Here is a 13,742-nt window from a genome sequence, read left to right on the forward strand (position 1 = left end):
GTTCTGGTTCCAAAATCTATCTGACTAAGCTGTATTTCAAGCTGTTGAAAAATACCCTATATACACATATATTAATACAGAAGTCAATTGTTATGTATTAAATATATAATTTTAGGCAACTGTACTGTTTATGGAATAATCTTTGATTGTTGTGTAGCTTCACAACCATAGCCTGCATTGGTTGCAGAAGAATAATTTGCTAAAATAATTTCAATTATTTATTGAACTTTTAATGTATTATTTTGTATTTTGTGGCTGTTGAAGCAACCTTACGTAAAAGCAAAACATAATGTTACGAAACACCCCTCACACAAAACATTGAGTACCTAATTACTTTGTTTTTTGTTTGCCAGTATGACTTCCGGTAAAACAAACACACACTTTCGTAAAAGTGAGTGATTTTTAACCCCTTAAACTGTAAAAAGCTGTCATTGGTTCCAGGCTTGTCAGTTAGCCATGAAAATGATTAGCTTCATATGTTTTTTTTGGTCTGTAAAGAAATGCCAACTGATGACAAGTCTAGAAGTTACCTTATCAAACAGTGAGAGTATGTGTGTGAGAATGGGATGTTTCAGGCTCTGACAGGGCCGTTTAGCCTAGCCGCCCCGCTGTGCGAGAGGAATGCACAGAGACAGGAGGATGTGCTGGTGAGCCTGTTCCACTCCTCATTAGCACTCACCACTATCTGTCACAACACGTTAGCCACACCGTGCTAGCCACAGCATGCTAGCACCACATTGACTTACTCGCAGCAGGTCAGCTCCAAGTGCGTTAGCGACGGCACATTAGTTAGAGAGTTGCTAGAGCCATGTGTTGGTATTCTAGGCCCAGCATCTCCACTGTCATAGTAATACCACATTGGACAGGCGTGGCAACGACATATAGCAACATGATACTGGTAATTAGTACAAATGCTTATTTTTTTTTATTTATTTTTTTTTTTTTTATATAATCACTGTCATCCATTTTCATTGTTTTCACATTTTAACATAATGTGAATCATCCTTCTGTCATTTTGCTATGATGGAAATGAGGTTTTTGACAGTAATGAAACACTTATATACATGTGCATACTAATCTGGCTTTCATACTGGCCTTGTAGACCTCAGTGTACCTTGCTACAAGAGTCGGAGCATAGTAGAATTCATTCATTCAAGGTTTGGTTCAAAACAAATGGGACCCAGCTCTTCAGGCTTCCATATACTCTTGAATATTGCTTTAGTCTGGTTCTTATTTAATGCTCCATTTTCTCTGTTTTTCATGGTGTACTTCATAGGGCGCCCCTGAAGAGACAGTAACTTAGCAGCCACGTGCTGCTCTTCCTCTCCAACCAGAGACAGGGATCAGAGGTCATCAGACGACATCCTCTCTGTTCTCCGTTCACAATTAACCTTGACGGCTTCACCTTCCGCTGTTTTTTTGTGCTGATTCATTGTCACCCGGGGTCACATGGAAAATGACTGAAAAAAGGAAACATAAAAGTGTTGGGGCCACACAATGCAGTCCTCACTCAATTCACCTTCCCCTGCTGGAGATCCCCCTGTAGAACGCAAACATTTAGATCCACCGCTTCTGGAGTTGTCTGGAAAGGAACACAATTGTGATTGCAAATACTGATTATCACCCACAGCCCCCCCTCTCCCCAGCATCCAGACACATTCTCATTTACACACATACTGTTATCGCAGACACACACCGCTTTCCTCCTGCTCATGTTTTGTTTCTGGTCCTGCTGTCAGATATCTGATATGTAGTTTGGAAGTAAATATTTTCCCATACGTGTCAGTTAGCACTTGCTTAAGCCCCCAACACTGTTGGCCACTGTTAGGCCTTTAGTGAACATTAGACGTCATGTGGCGCGTCTCTACTCAGTTCTTGTCTCTACTCAGTCTGTGTTCAAATGTTCAAACATGTTGAATCGGCATCTTCGGTCAGCTGTGAACGAATTACGAATCCATGCATGGGAGAGAAATGAAAGACAGAAAAGCAATCTGTACCTTCAAGAATCCACACACATTACACACAATAGCCTCAGTACGAACATTTACTTATATAAAATACAAATATTTACTTTTCTTTTACCCAAATAGGTTTACTTGTATTCAGTGTGTTTAAGTGCAATTTTTACAATGTTGAGCTGATTGAAGACATCAGTCATCAGTAGCCTTTAGTTTCTCAGCTTGGTGTATCTGGGATTTTCATTTAGCAACATTTTTAAAAGGTTCCAGGAAGGTTTGGCTGTAACATTACAGAAATAACATTCCTGGAATGTTCCCAAACATTTCCAGAAAGATTGGGCTGTAGTCTTAAGAATATAATGTTCCAGGAATGTTCTGAAATTTAATAAATGTCATCCACACAAAAGAAACTGAGAATTTATTTAAACATTAAATAGAACATTTTCTGTATTTTACACTGAAAAAAGTCCAGACAAACATTTAGGCGTTCAGAAAACATTTTACTAACACAAAAAATGTTCCATGGATTAGAGGTTATTAATATGAAAAGTGATCTGAAAGATTTGATTGGTATTGAACCTACAAGAGTAATACACAATACTAACTGTTAAATGATGTCATCTACAGGTGATGATGGTGACTTCCCCCTTTTCCCCTCTGATGTCCTGGAGGAACTCGGGGGTGCGTCTGATGGAAATCCCATCCAACTGGTCACTGCTAATAATCTACCCTCCCCAAACCGGTTGAATGAGAGCGGCTCCCCTTCGGAACCCTCCAACTTCAGTGCTTCCTTTTGCACACCTGTGTACCTGGACAGAGAGGAGACATCAGTGCCTCCAGACTTTGAACTACGTGAATCAGGTGTTTCCTCTGGCAACCTGGGTGTCTGGAGCAAAAGGAGGCTGGAGGTGGGCGAGCAGTTTGGGCCCTACGAGGGAACTCATCGCTGTGACCCGAACCATCCCCATGGCTTGGAGGTAGGACTGTAGATAGAGAAGAAATGCTCTGCTGTTCATCATTTTTGTTACAGGTTATTAAACCAATTATTATTGTATTGCACAACACTGACATCCACAAACTCTGCAATAAAATATATCTAAGGGTTTTGAAAAGCAAGTGTAAAATTAGGTTAATATTTTTGCTTGAACTACCCATGTAGAGTGAGTTGTTAGCATATTTGGTCAAATGTAATGGCCCAGCATTCGATTTAGTTTACATAGTTAGCATAATCTCATCAGTCATATTTACAGCATAGTTTATTGGACAATTATAAGACCAATAATATTGCAGAATCGAATGCATTGACTTCGCCAATAACTCACTAAATCTCTTTAAGCTTAAGATCTATTGAGATGATAATAGCCATCTCAGTCAAACTCTCAAACCTAGAACGTCACTTCAAAAATGAGGAACTCATCTTTAATTTCATTCAATATTTTTTATTTAGTTTTTATTTTTCACTAATTTAAATCCAGTACAATATAGTTTTAACCTAAGGATTTACTCCAAAAAAGTCAGAAAAACAAACATTTTTTTGAAAAAATATAAACATTGCCCATGAATTCTTCCGTGACACCTTTTGTTGTAATGAACACTGAAGGAGAGTAACAGATGAACTTATAATCATCCCCTAGTTTTACCAGCATCATAAACTATTCCCTTAGCTTCCGTATACTGCTGTCTCTGCCTTTTCGCTTTTATCTAAATTTGTCTGTCTTTCGGCTACAGTGTCGTCATAGTTTCACAGAAGGAATAAAAAGTCCATGAGCCATCTCAGTGATGTCATGACGCTGAGACGAATGAGAATCCACCTCTTAGCTCAATTAAAGCCCAAGCACATAAATCCTGCCTTTAACCAGGTTAAAGACCCCTGCCTAGACTGCTGTCCACTCCCCCCACTTCTGTCTGTCCTATTCACCAGTAGCCCCACTGTCTATCAGACATCACTCATCCACTGCACTCAATCGAAGCCAGGGTCACATGACAAGGTCAGAGGTCGAGTGCAGGCTTGGCCAGGGTCAGCCAGGGCTAATTTTGCTTGGCCGGAGGGGTCGCCGGAGGGGTATCAGGGTAATTGAAGGTTTAAGTAGTCTCTGTGTGAAGCTCAAGGAGAAACCCTTATCCAGAACATCCCAACACTCTATAGTGAACTGATACCACTATGGACAATTCTAGGATAAAGGCCAGCATTGAAACATTAGTGTTGCAAATGCTCTACTAATGAACAGTTTGTCACATCAAGAATCAAGAATCAGGTTATAATAAATAAAAAAAAATACAAAGAAATAATTACAATATATTTATTTAGAAGTTAATAAATATTTGTCTAGAATATATTTCTAAACAAATATTTATTAACTTTTTATTAAAAAAACATTCAACATCTAAATAAAACGTGTTTGTGTGTTGTTATTTTGATTGTTCAATCTATACCAATCTGTACTATAAGTAATTATTGACCGATTATTGACCGAGTAGTTGTTTTTTTTGTTTGTTTTGATTCATGTAGTATTATGATAAATTCTGTTTAAAATTTTGTCATGGCAGTACAATCTTTTTTTCCCTTCTGGTTAAAATAACATTGTAGGCTTGGTTTGAGTGAAACGCTCTGGTTGACATTTGGTTGGTTGCCTGTAATTGTGGCTCTTCTCCTAAAACTTTGCAAAGTGTTGTTGAAAGGTTGAAGTTTGTTTTTTATAAAATACTGGTTAGCCAATGATATATTCATACTGCTTAACATTTTAAATGCCTTACTTTCTTTAGAACTTTCTTATTAAAGCCATTTAGCCTGTGGAAGCATTTATAACATTGGCTTTTTTTTTACTTTCAAGCGATAAATCTTAAGAGACTTTTCCAGAGCAAAGCAGAAATCCTGCATAGGCAAACATTGGGATTTAATATGATTGAAAAAGTCTCTGTCTACCATTGGTAGATTTATGTGTCTTTCCACCATTGTGCTCTCTCCCTCTCTCTCTCTCTCTCTCTGATTTTCATGAATAGAGGGAAAGGGGAAAAAGGTTTAATGAATTTTAATCTACTAGTAATTTATTGCATGGTTGAAAAATGTGTATTTAAACAACTGGGGAGCCTGTGTGTGTGTGTGCTGGGGGTGAGAGAGAGTAAGAGATATAAAGGGAGAGAGAGAGAGGCACTATGTCTATACGTGATTATGTCTATGTGATAGAGAGTCAGTGAGGGAGTGTGTGGGTATGTAAGACAGAGAGGCTGTGTGTGTGTGTGTGAGAGAGAGAGAGAGAGAGATTGGTTAAGGATGTCATTGCGGTGAGGCTGCAGTGTATCACTATGTTTAATTAGCATGCTGTCAGCGGCCCATAACTCTCTCCATTAAGTAAATAAGTTGTAAAGAATTTATGATAAAGTGCCACATTATTCAGAGAGGATATTCAATGATGACATTGCTGCATTAAATATGGTAAATGCTATTAACCACTGCCCCCCCTCCGTCTGCTTCTTTCTCTCTGTCTCTCCCTCCTGCCTCCCTTGCTCTCCCCTCAGAGCGTGAGAAGCCGTCAATATGCCAATATGCAAGAGGCCGTTAAAATAAAATTGATTTGGTAAATGTAACTTCGGATAGATCTGTTTGCTTTCATCATCAATTCTGTCCACATCGAGGGGTGATGTCAGCAGCCCAGGGAGCGATAAAGCGTCAGCCCATCTGGAGAGTTTGATGAAGAGTGTATGCGCATGTGTGTGTGTATGTGTACAGCACCATGACAGACAGTTAAAAACTTAAGACTTTGGGTACGTTTCTGTGTGCATCTCTCTTGACACAATCCTGTGCAAAAATCTGAGGCAGCCATGAAACATACAGTGGAGAATTTGAAATTATCCCACCCCCTTAGGTTTCTGCTGTTTGAAATAAACCAATCGAATAAAAACAATTTAAACAAAACTTATATAACAATTTGACTTTTCCCAAATTCAGCACTGTTAATGACTACTGCATTTTCAGAATTATTCAACCCCTTCATGACAAGCATCTTTAGTACTTAGCAGAGCACCCTTTTGCTGTAATGACCTGCTGCAAACATGATGCATAGCAAAGTTCAAGTATTGAGAAACCCTAGGAGAAAACTTGCTGGCCTTATGTGAGGAAGCAGAAACTTGGACATCATTGTACCTTTCAGCAGGACAATGATCTCAAGTACACGTCAGAGTCCGCCAAGGCTTGGAGTCAGAAGAAGTCTTGGAGGATTCCAAAGTGGTCTTTTCAGTCACACAACTTGAACCCAGTAGAAAATTTTTGGTGGGATTTGAAGGCCGTTTCAGCACGCACACTTAAGAATATTAGTGAACTGGAGGTGACTGCCAATAAGCAGTTCCTCAGGAACGCTGGCAAAAGCTGGTGTCCGGCTATGCATGGCTTTGCATGTTGCCCGACTCTGACGTATACCTAAGATCATTGTCCTGCTGAAAGTTTCAAGCTTCAGCTTCCTCACAGAAGGTGTGAGGTTTTTTACGAGGATTTCTCGATACTTCAACTTTGGATACTATTAGTATAAAATAATGTATACTATACTTTTTATATATACTATACTGCAGTATCTAATACATATTTAAAATATGTTTACTTATTCACTTGAGACTCAAGCAGAGATCTCATTGTGTGGTCTGTGTAGACTATAGGCTTCCACTGGGACATGTTAGAATTGTATTTATTTTGTGTTCTTTTGTGTATTCGGGCCAGTTTTTATAGAGCTTAATAATGCAGTGTTTAGGTCAGGCTACTATGCAAAACACTGATACCTGGCTGTTTCCAAATACTTCACTGCATCATCCTTTTCTGGATTTTTTCTGATTCGAAAAAAAGATTGATCTGAGATCACATTTACCCCCATTCTGATGGTTAATGTGAACATCACTGAAGCTGCTGGCTCGTATGTGCATAATTCTCTGCAGTGCACTTCTGCCACACAATTGGTTGATTCAATGTAGTTTAATTGTTCACAGTGTATATTATTACCAATATGTCACTTGTGTTTAGGACAGGCATAACATCTCTGGATGTTGCCTTGCCAAACCTCAAATGAACATGCATCAGAATATATAGATATTTTTGTTCTTTCATTTAATTTTATTTGATGTAGGGCATATATATATATATATATATATATATATATATATATATATATATAGGCAATAATTATTTGATGAGCTTCTGGTAACTATTGGGGCTAATTTGTATTTTGTGCTAGAGAATCATCAGCTGTTTCCTAAGCAGAAAAAAAACACAGTTGCTTGTTTGAGACAGTAGGAGAGAGAAGTGCAGCGAGAAGTGTGTGGTAAAGCATCATTTCCATTTACAGCTAACCTAACAATGATTCGATTTCATTAAGATTAGGTTATTTAATGAGTTAGTGTCTCGTAAACATCAATATTTAATTTATAGATTATTCATTTACACAGTAAAAAGAAGACATAGGGCATCCTTTTACTGAATTTTATTATAATAACTAAAATTGCTGCGGTTAAATTCCCACCATGCCTTTTACACCCCTATTGTATGTTTGTTTCTGCCTTGTGGCCACCTGTTCATTGCCTCCAGATCTCACTCGTGCACAAACACACACACACACACACACACACACACACACACACACACACACACATAAAACTCTTCTGCTCTCTCTTGTGCTCTCTCTAGGGGATAGACAGTCAAGTGTGTGCAGCACTGGAAAGTCTAGGCCTGGAGAGGTTGGAGGTGGTGATTGTAGTTTGTCTGTGTGTGTGTGTGCGCGCGTTTTGTGTATGTGTCTTCAGAGGATGTGTGGGTGGTGGGGTGTCAAGGGCCTTTTGTGCACCTTTTGAGTTTTAGACGTGGCTGGAGATTAACTGTGTGTGTGTGTGTGTGTGTGTGTGTGTGTACGTGCTTGGAGATTAAGAGTGTATTTGAATAGAAGTGAAGGATTAGAGTTCCTCAGTCTGCCTGTCTCCATCCACTCTCTCTCTCTGGCCTTCTGTCTGTCACTCCTGCGTTGTCATTCTTCCTCAGAAATATTCATCCGTACTCTCCTCCCTTATTCTTCTCCTCCGATATATTCCTCCTCTCTGTCTACCCACTTTTCAGCAACAGAAAGGAGGTTTAATCCCTGTCTCAGGGAGACAGTGTTTCTGTCCTCACACACACATACACACTCACACACACATCTTGCATTCTTATGAAACCATTCACGTTTCATCATGAGAGGGAAAACGAGAGCAAAAGGTAAACAAAAAATGTTTTACCGCAAAAATGTAGATACAGTTCTTTTCAGAATTATGCTTCTTTTACAGAGATAATGTAGTTGACGTGATGGAAGCTTATACCTCGGCTATAAAGATAGGGCAAGATACTGCATCTCAAAATCATCACACACTTGACTCAAACGTTTTTACTAAGTAAATTCAAATAGACTTGCACATGTAGTTTACTGGGACAAAGTGCATTAGTGTGAGGCTACATTATTCCTGGAAGCTCCAGTGCACACTACAAAAAGTAAACTTTAGACACCAAACTACCTGTGGGGTAAGGGGATAATATGTCATTTTAATGCATATCATCCCTGTTGGAACAGAAGCAGCAAAGTGGCAACAGGAAAAGATTCCATATTCCATCATTTGGAAATAAATTTTGCGCTTCTTTGTGGTCTATCCATCATGAAATTGAGACACAATGTAAAGAACTGCCAAATTATGTCAAAATGTGAAAAATTTGGAGATTTGGAGCAAAAATGGAAATACAAGGTTTTTGAATATGGGTTTTTGATGGCCAGTTTTAAATGTGTAGACCAGAATGAGGCATTGTAGTCTGCCTTTACAAACAGCTGTGATATTAAAATCATTTTATATATTTCTGAGACAACATGCGTTTGAATTTGCATTACTGAAAACTTTAGAACAGTAAAGTATGTGTAGGTGTGTGTACATATGGGTGCTAAAAATGCATGTAAGCCAGCAGCAGTTCCACATTCCTGTTGCTTGGACAGAGAGTGAGGGGTGTTTGAATTTAATCATTCAAATCTACCCCCACAGAGCTTTTTAACCAGGTGTACACCCACTACTTAAATAAAGAATCACACACTCTCAAACCTAATAGGGTCCCACAGAGATACCCCTCTTACCTGCCATTGTGCCAAACACACACAAGCACACTTTCCTCTACTAAAGAACGTCTCAACAGAGCTGCCATTGCTAACTTGCTTCCCCACCCTGCGGAGACAGATAAAAGAGTCAGAGAAATGTGTGTGTGTAGGTGTGTATAGTTACATGCGTAGTCGAACATAGACATGTAGGATTTATTTGCGTTATTATTAGTATTATTATTATTATTATATTAATAAAATACTGTCAAATCCAGAACAAAATCCAAACTGGATTCATGGTCCAGATTTGAAGACCTGGCCTATAATGTTCTAGACCTAATTAACATGATTACCATGAACAATATTTCCACTTACAAAAATCATGTGCATAATTCTATCAGTAGTTTACATTTACATGAAAGGTATTTACACATTTGTCTGATGCTCTTATCCAAAGTGTGTCACATTTGAATCATGTTGCACCAGTAGGTGAACATAGCATTAGGACTCTTGCTCAAAGACTCTATTGGTGTCGTGCTTGCCAGGCCAAAGATTTAAATCCTAGTCATAGTGAGGCTGGGAATCAAACTTGTGATCTCCTGCTGATTGAACTCAGACAGTTAGACAGTTACGCCACTTTAGAGTCCCTTGTCCATTGACTTCTGTTAGAAGATTATAAAATAATTGTCAGAGCAATTGGTGACAACAGTCATAGCAGGACAAAGGTGATGTTAAAAAATAATGTTAGTTCTTGGTAATGGTTACATAATTAGCTCGTGTGGAGCTCTCTCTCTCTCTCTCTCTCTCTCTCTCTCTCTCTCTCTCTCTCTCTCTGACTTTCTTGTGTGTGTGTCTCTTACAGGAGCTCATAGCAAAACGCTTTGTGTTTGAGGCTCATTACCAGGTTAAGAACTAAATTGCCAGCAGACACATTCATGACCACAGACACACACACACACACAAAGGGCGGTAGTGTGAAGAGTCAGCATTGACAAAATGCAGAAAGTGGAATTTGCTAATGAGGTCTTGGCATGTGTGTGTATGCGTGTGCACATGTGCACATATGTGTTATTATTCCATAACAGGCTAATACGAGCCACGTTTTTTTTTTTATACGATTCTTTACAAACTCGTATGTTGTGCTGCACCCTGAATCTAAACTGTTGAAATGTGCAGGCACGCACACACGGACACTCTCTCTCTCCGTTTCACTTGTTAGCACAGGCCTATAAACATTTTTTAGCCAAATGTGAAAAGAATGGGTCTTCTTTATTAACTGTGGGCAGCATGATTTTTTGTGTAAAACCTTCATGCAGCCGTAATTCCAAAATTATCCACACACACCAAACCAAAAAAAAGCAAACAAAACAAAACTACAAATAATGCACAAAATTAACTGATAAAGTCAAGCAAACTTGGGTCAAACAAAGAACGTTATGCTGTACTGTTGTATATGCATATGTATATGTTAAGATATTTTAGAAATTTGGGAGTACATTAAAATAACGTTTTAAAATATACTCCTAATATGTGTTTTTGCTGCTTTTTCTTATGGTAAGAACAAAGAAAAAACTGAATGCCTGTAATCTTGTAACTCACTTGGGACTAGAATAAAATGTTTTTTTATAGAGGTGACTTTTATCATCATGTGTTCTTATAACAACTGAATTAATCCTGAAGATTTATTTGGCAGACTATTTAAAATAAAACAGTATTGATCTGCAATTAACACAGCATAATAAAGCATTTGTTTATTGCAGGCTTTGCATCCAGGCATAGTTGTGTGCAATAAGATCAGTGTTGCAGTGATCCAGTATACACATGCATTTGTATAGCACAACAATAATAATCAGAATCATTTATAATTATGCATAAAGAATCAAAGAATATGATTAACCCACATTGGATTTTGGATAAGATTAACCTACAAATCAGTGACTCAGTATCTAGGCAGAATGTCAGTGACAAGTAAATCCATTATTACTAGAAGGACATGTCACTGTTTATATTTACTTCATTGGAGAACAGACAGTGCATGCATCATCAGATGAAAGCTCACATTTGACAGTGTTCAGGTACATTAGCGGGAACCCTGTATTGTTTGGTGCATGCATGCACAAAGCATTCAGCTTTGTGTGTGTCTATACTCCAAAATTGGGCAGTAAGGATATGTCTTATTGGATCTGACAGAGTGTGTATTCTCATGTGTTTTACGTTACTTTGCTTTAAACTTCTGTGTGGATAGCTCAGACGTGTCAGCCAGTTTACACACACAGACACAGAGAGAGAGAGAGAGAGAGAGAGAGAGAGAGAAATCCAACCTAAAGAGAACGCATGTATGACACTTGTATGTTTTTAAGCATCAGTGAAAACTACAGGGTGTTGGAAAGAAAGGCTGGAAAGCAGTGAATACTGCAGTTTATCATGAAGAAACTGCTTTTGAGTTTTTGAGAGAGAGAGAGAGAGAGAGAGAGAGAGAGAGAGAACATGGGCAAAACAACGATAAAGGATGTGTTCCATAGAATGAGGGTCCAGAATGCAAGAAACAGAGACGAAAAGGTTAAAAAAAGAAAGAGAAAGGAATGAAGGAAGAAAGAAAGGAGAGAGAGAGAGAGAGAGAGAGAGAGAGAGAGAGAGAGTAATCACATTTTCTGGGAGGCAGCAGGTAGTTGGAGAGAGACTTTGTCTCTGGCCCTCCTCCTGGATAATGAGTTAAAACACACACACACACACACACACACACACATCCCTAGTCGCCTCCCTATGCCCGGCCATGTCGGCACTAATCCATCATGCAGGATTTGGCTGTGCTGTCCATGGGCTGTGTTGTTTGGGCTGATGGAGCAGGGCAGGGAGAGCCTTCTGAAGTCCTAACACATTAGCATCTGTCCACTAGCTAATGCACAAACACACACACATACACACACACACACACTTCTGTGCAAGAGCCCTACCACCCTCCAGCCAGGAAAGGATAGAAAGGAAGAAAGATGTGGAAACGGAACGGAGAAAGACGGAACGACAAGATGCAAAGAAACATTATATATTCAAATGTTTGTGGACACCACTTCTAATAAAGGCATTCAGCTACTTTAAGTTGCACCCATTGCTGACACAGATGTGCAAATTTGCACACACATAGCTTGTCTGGTCACTAGAGTGACCTAACTAAGAACTAAGTATTGCCAATGGTATAGGAGACTAAACATGGAACACCATGTCTATGCCCGGCATAGGCTAGAGGGGTATAAAGCCCCCTGAGCATTGAGCTGTGGAGCAGTGGAACTGTGATCACTGGAATACTGGTGTTAAATCCAATGCTTTTGTCCACATAGTGTAGAAAAAGTGAATCAGGAAAGATACTGAATTAGACAAAAAATAGAATGGCACATAAGATGTAAAGAAAGAGTAAACGCAAAAAGTAGTGAGGGAGAGAGAGTAAAAGAGAGTGTCTTTCGCAAAGTGGTGGTAAAACAAGACTGATTGAGCCGTAAAGAATAAAGAGAGATAAACCGAAAAGTCCCTCCACAAGAACTGTGTGTGTATGTGTGTGTGTGTGTGTGACAGAAACACAGAGAGCTCCAGGGTTTCTCTGTGAAAAGAAGGCCAGAGCACATCCATCTTCTCTCGTCTGCTGATTGTTCTCTCTCTTTTTTTCTTTCTCTCTCTCTCTCTCTCTCTCTCTCTCTCTCTCTCTCTCTCTCTTTCTCTTCCATGGTGACTCCTAATGACAGCTATTGTGATCTTTTTAAAGTAGCGGGGGGAAGCCGCCCCATTGGCCCAAGAGCCTGATTGACAGCAGGATTCCGGCCAACTGCCACCCAGGAAACACCACCATAAATCATCAGCGTTGGCTACTTCCTGTAAAGCTACCACTGCCTGCAGGGGACAAAAAAAGACCCTTTGTGTTTTTTTCCCCTCATTTTTGTTGGGGGTAGTGAGAAGGTTTAGGAGAGTTTGGGATGGCATGCCAGCCACCCAGCCTGACACACACACATGCACACACATGCACATATAGTCCAGTCCCATTCCCATTAGACAGGCAAAAGTTGAAAGAGTAAGAGAAAGAATGAGAGAGAGAAGTTCCACTTTCTGCTCCGCAGACCCCTAGTGTATACATATAACCCAAAAGTCTGGAGATTGACGTGGCCAGTCTTAAACCTTCCACTTTCTCCCACAGATGAAGACCTTTGTGGTTTGGGCTGTGTGTTTTGGGCAATTGTTCTGCTGCATGATGATCCTTTCTTTCCACGTACTTTGGCATTTCCGTCATTTTGGTAGATGGTAATCCTGATCTCACAAATCCATACAACGTGTTCCAGAAATTTTGAGGCTCATCTCTGCATGTCTTTGTAAATTCCTATCTGGCTTTCTGATTCTTAGTGCAGATGAGTGGTTTGCATCTTATGGAATGGTCTCTATTTTATTGCTCTCTTTGAGTGATGGACTGTGAAACATTCACCCCCTGCCCTGTGGAAGTTGTTGATGATGTCACTAACTGCTTTGTTTTTTTACTGCTCTCACAATGTTTCTGTCATCAACTGCTGTTGTTTTCCTTGGCTGACTTGTTCAATGTCTAGTTGTTAGTACTCCAGTGGTTTCTTTTAGATTAGTTGTATTGACAATCCAGTTGTAGTGGCTATGTCTAATGCTTGTGCACTGGATCTGATTTGATCTCTTTTCTTGCGTCTCTTCATGGTGG

General features: G+C 39.4%; 1 protein-coding gene across 1 annotated transcript in view; it reads left to right on the forward strand.

Moving 5' to 3' along the window:
* Nucleotides 1–2,598: 2,598 nt before the first annotated feature.
* The window catches only part of mecom (MDS1 and EVI1 complex locus), a 92,216-nt gene continuing 81,072 nt past the window's right edge, over nt 2,599–13,742 (forward strand). The window contains exon 1 of the mRNA XM_072690685.1: nt 2,599–2,935. The gene's annotated coding sequence lies outside the window, so the exon portion shown is untranslated. The remainder of the gene's footprint in view (nt 2,936–13,742) is intronic.

Source organism: Salminus brasiliensis, chromosome 11, assembly GCF_030463535.1.
Source record: "Salminus brasiliensis chromosome 11, fSalBra1.hap2, whole genome shotgun sequence".
Lineage (NCBI taxonomy): Eukaryota > Metazoa > Chordata > Actinopteri > Characiformes > Bryconidae > Salminus > Salminus brasiliensis.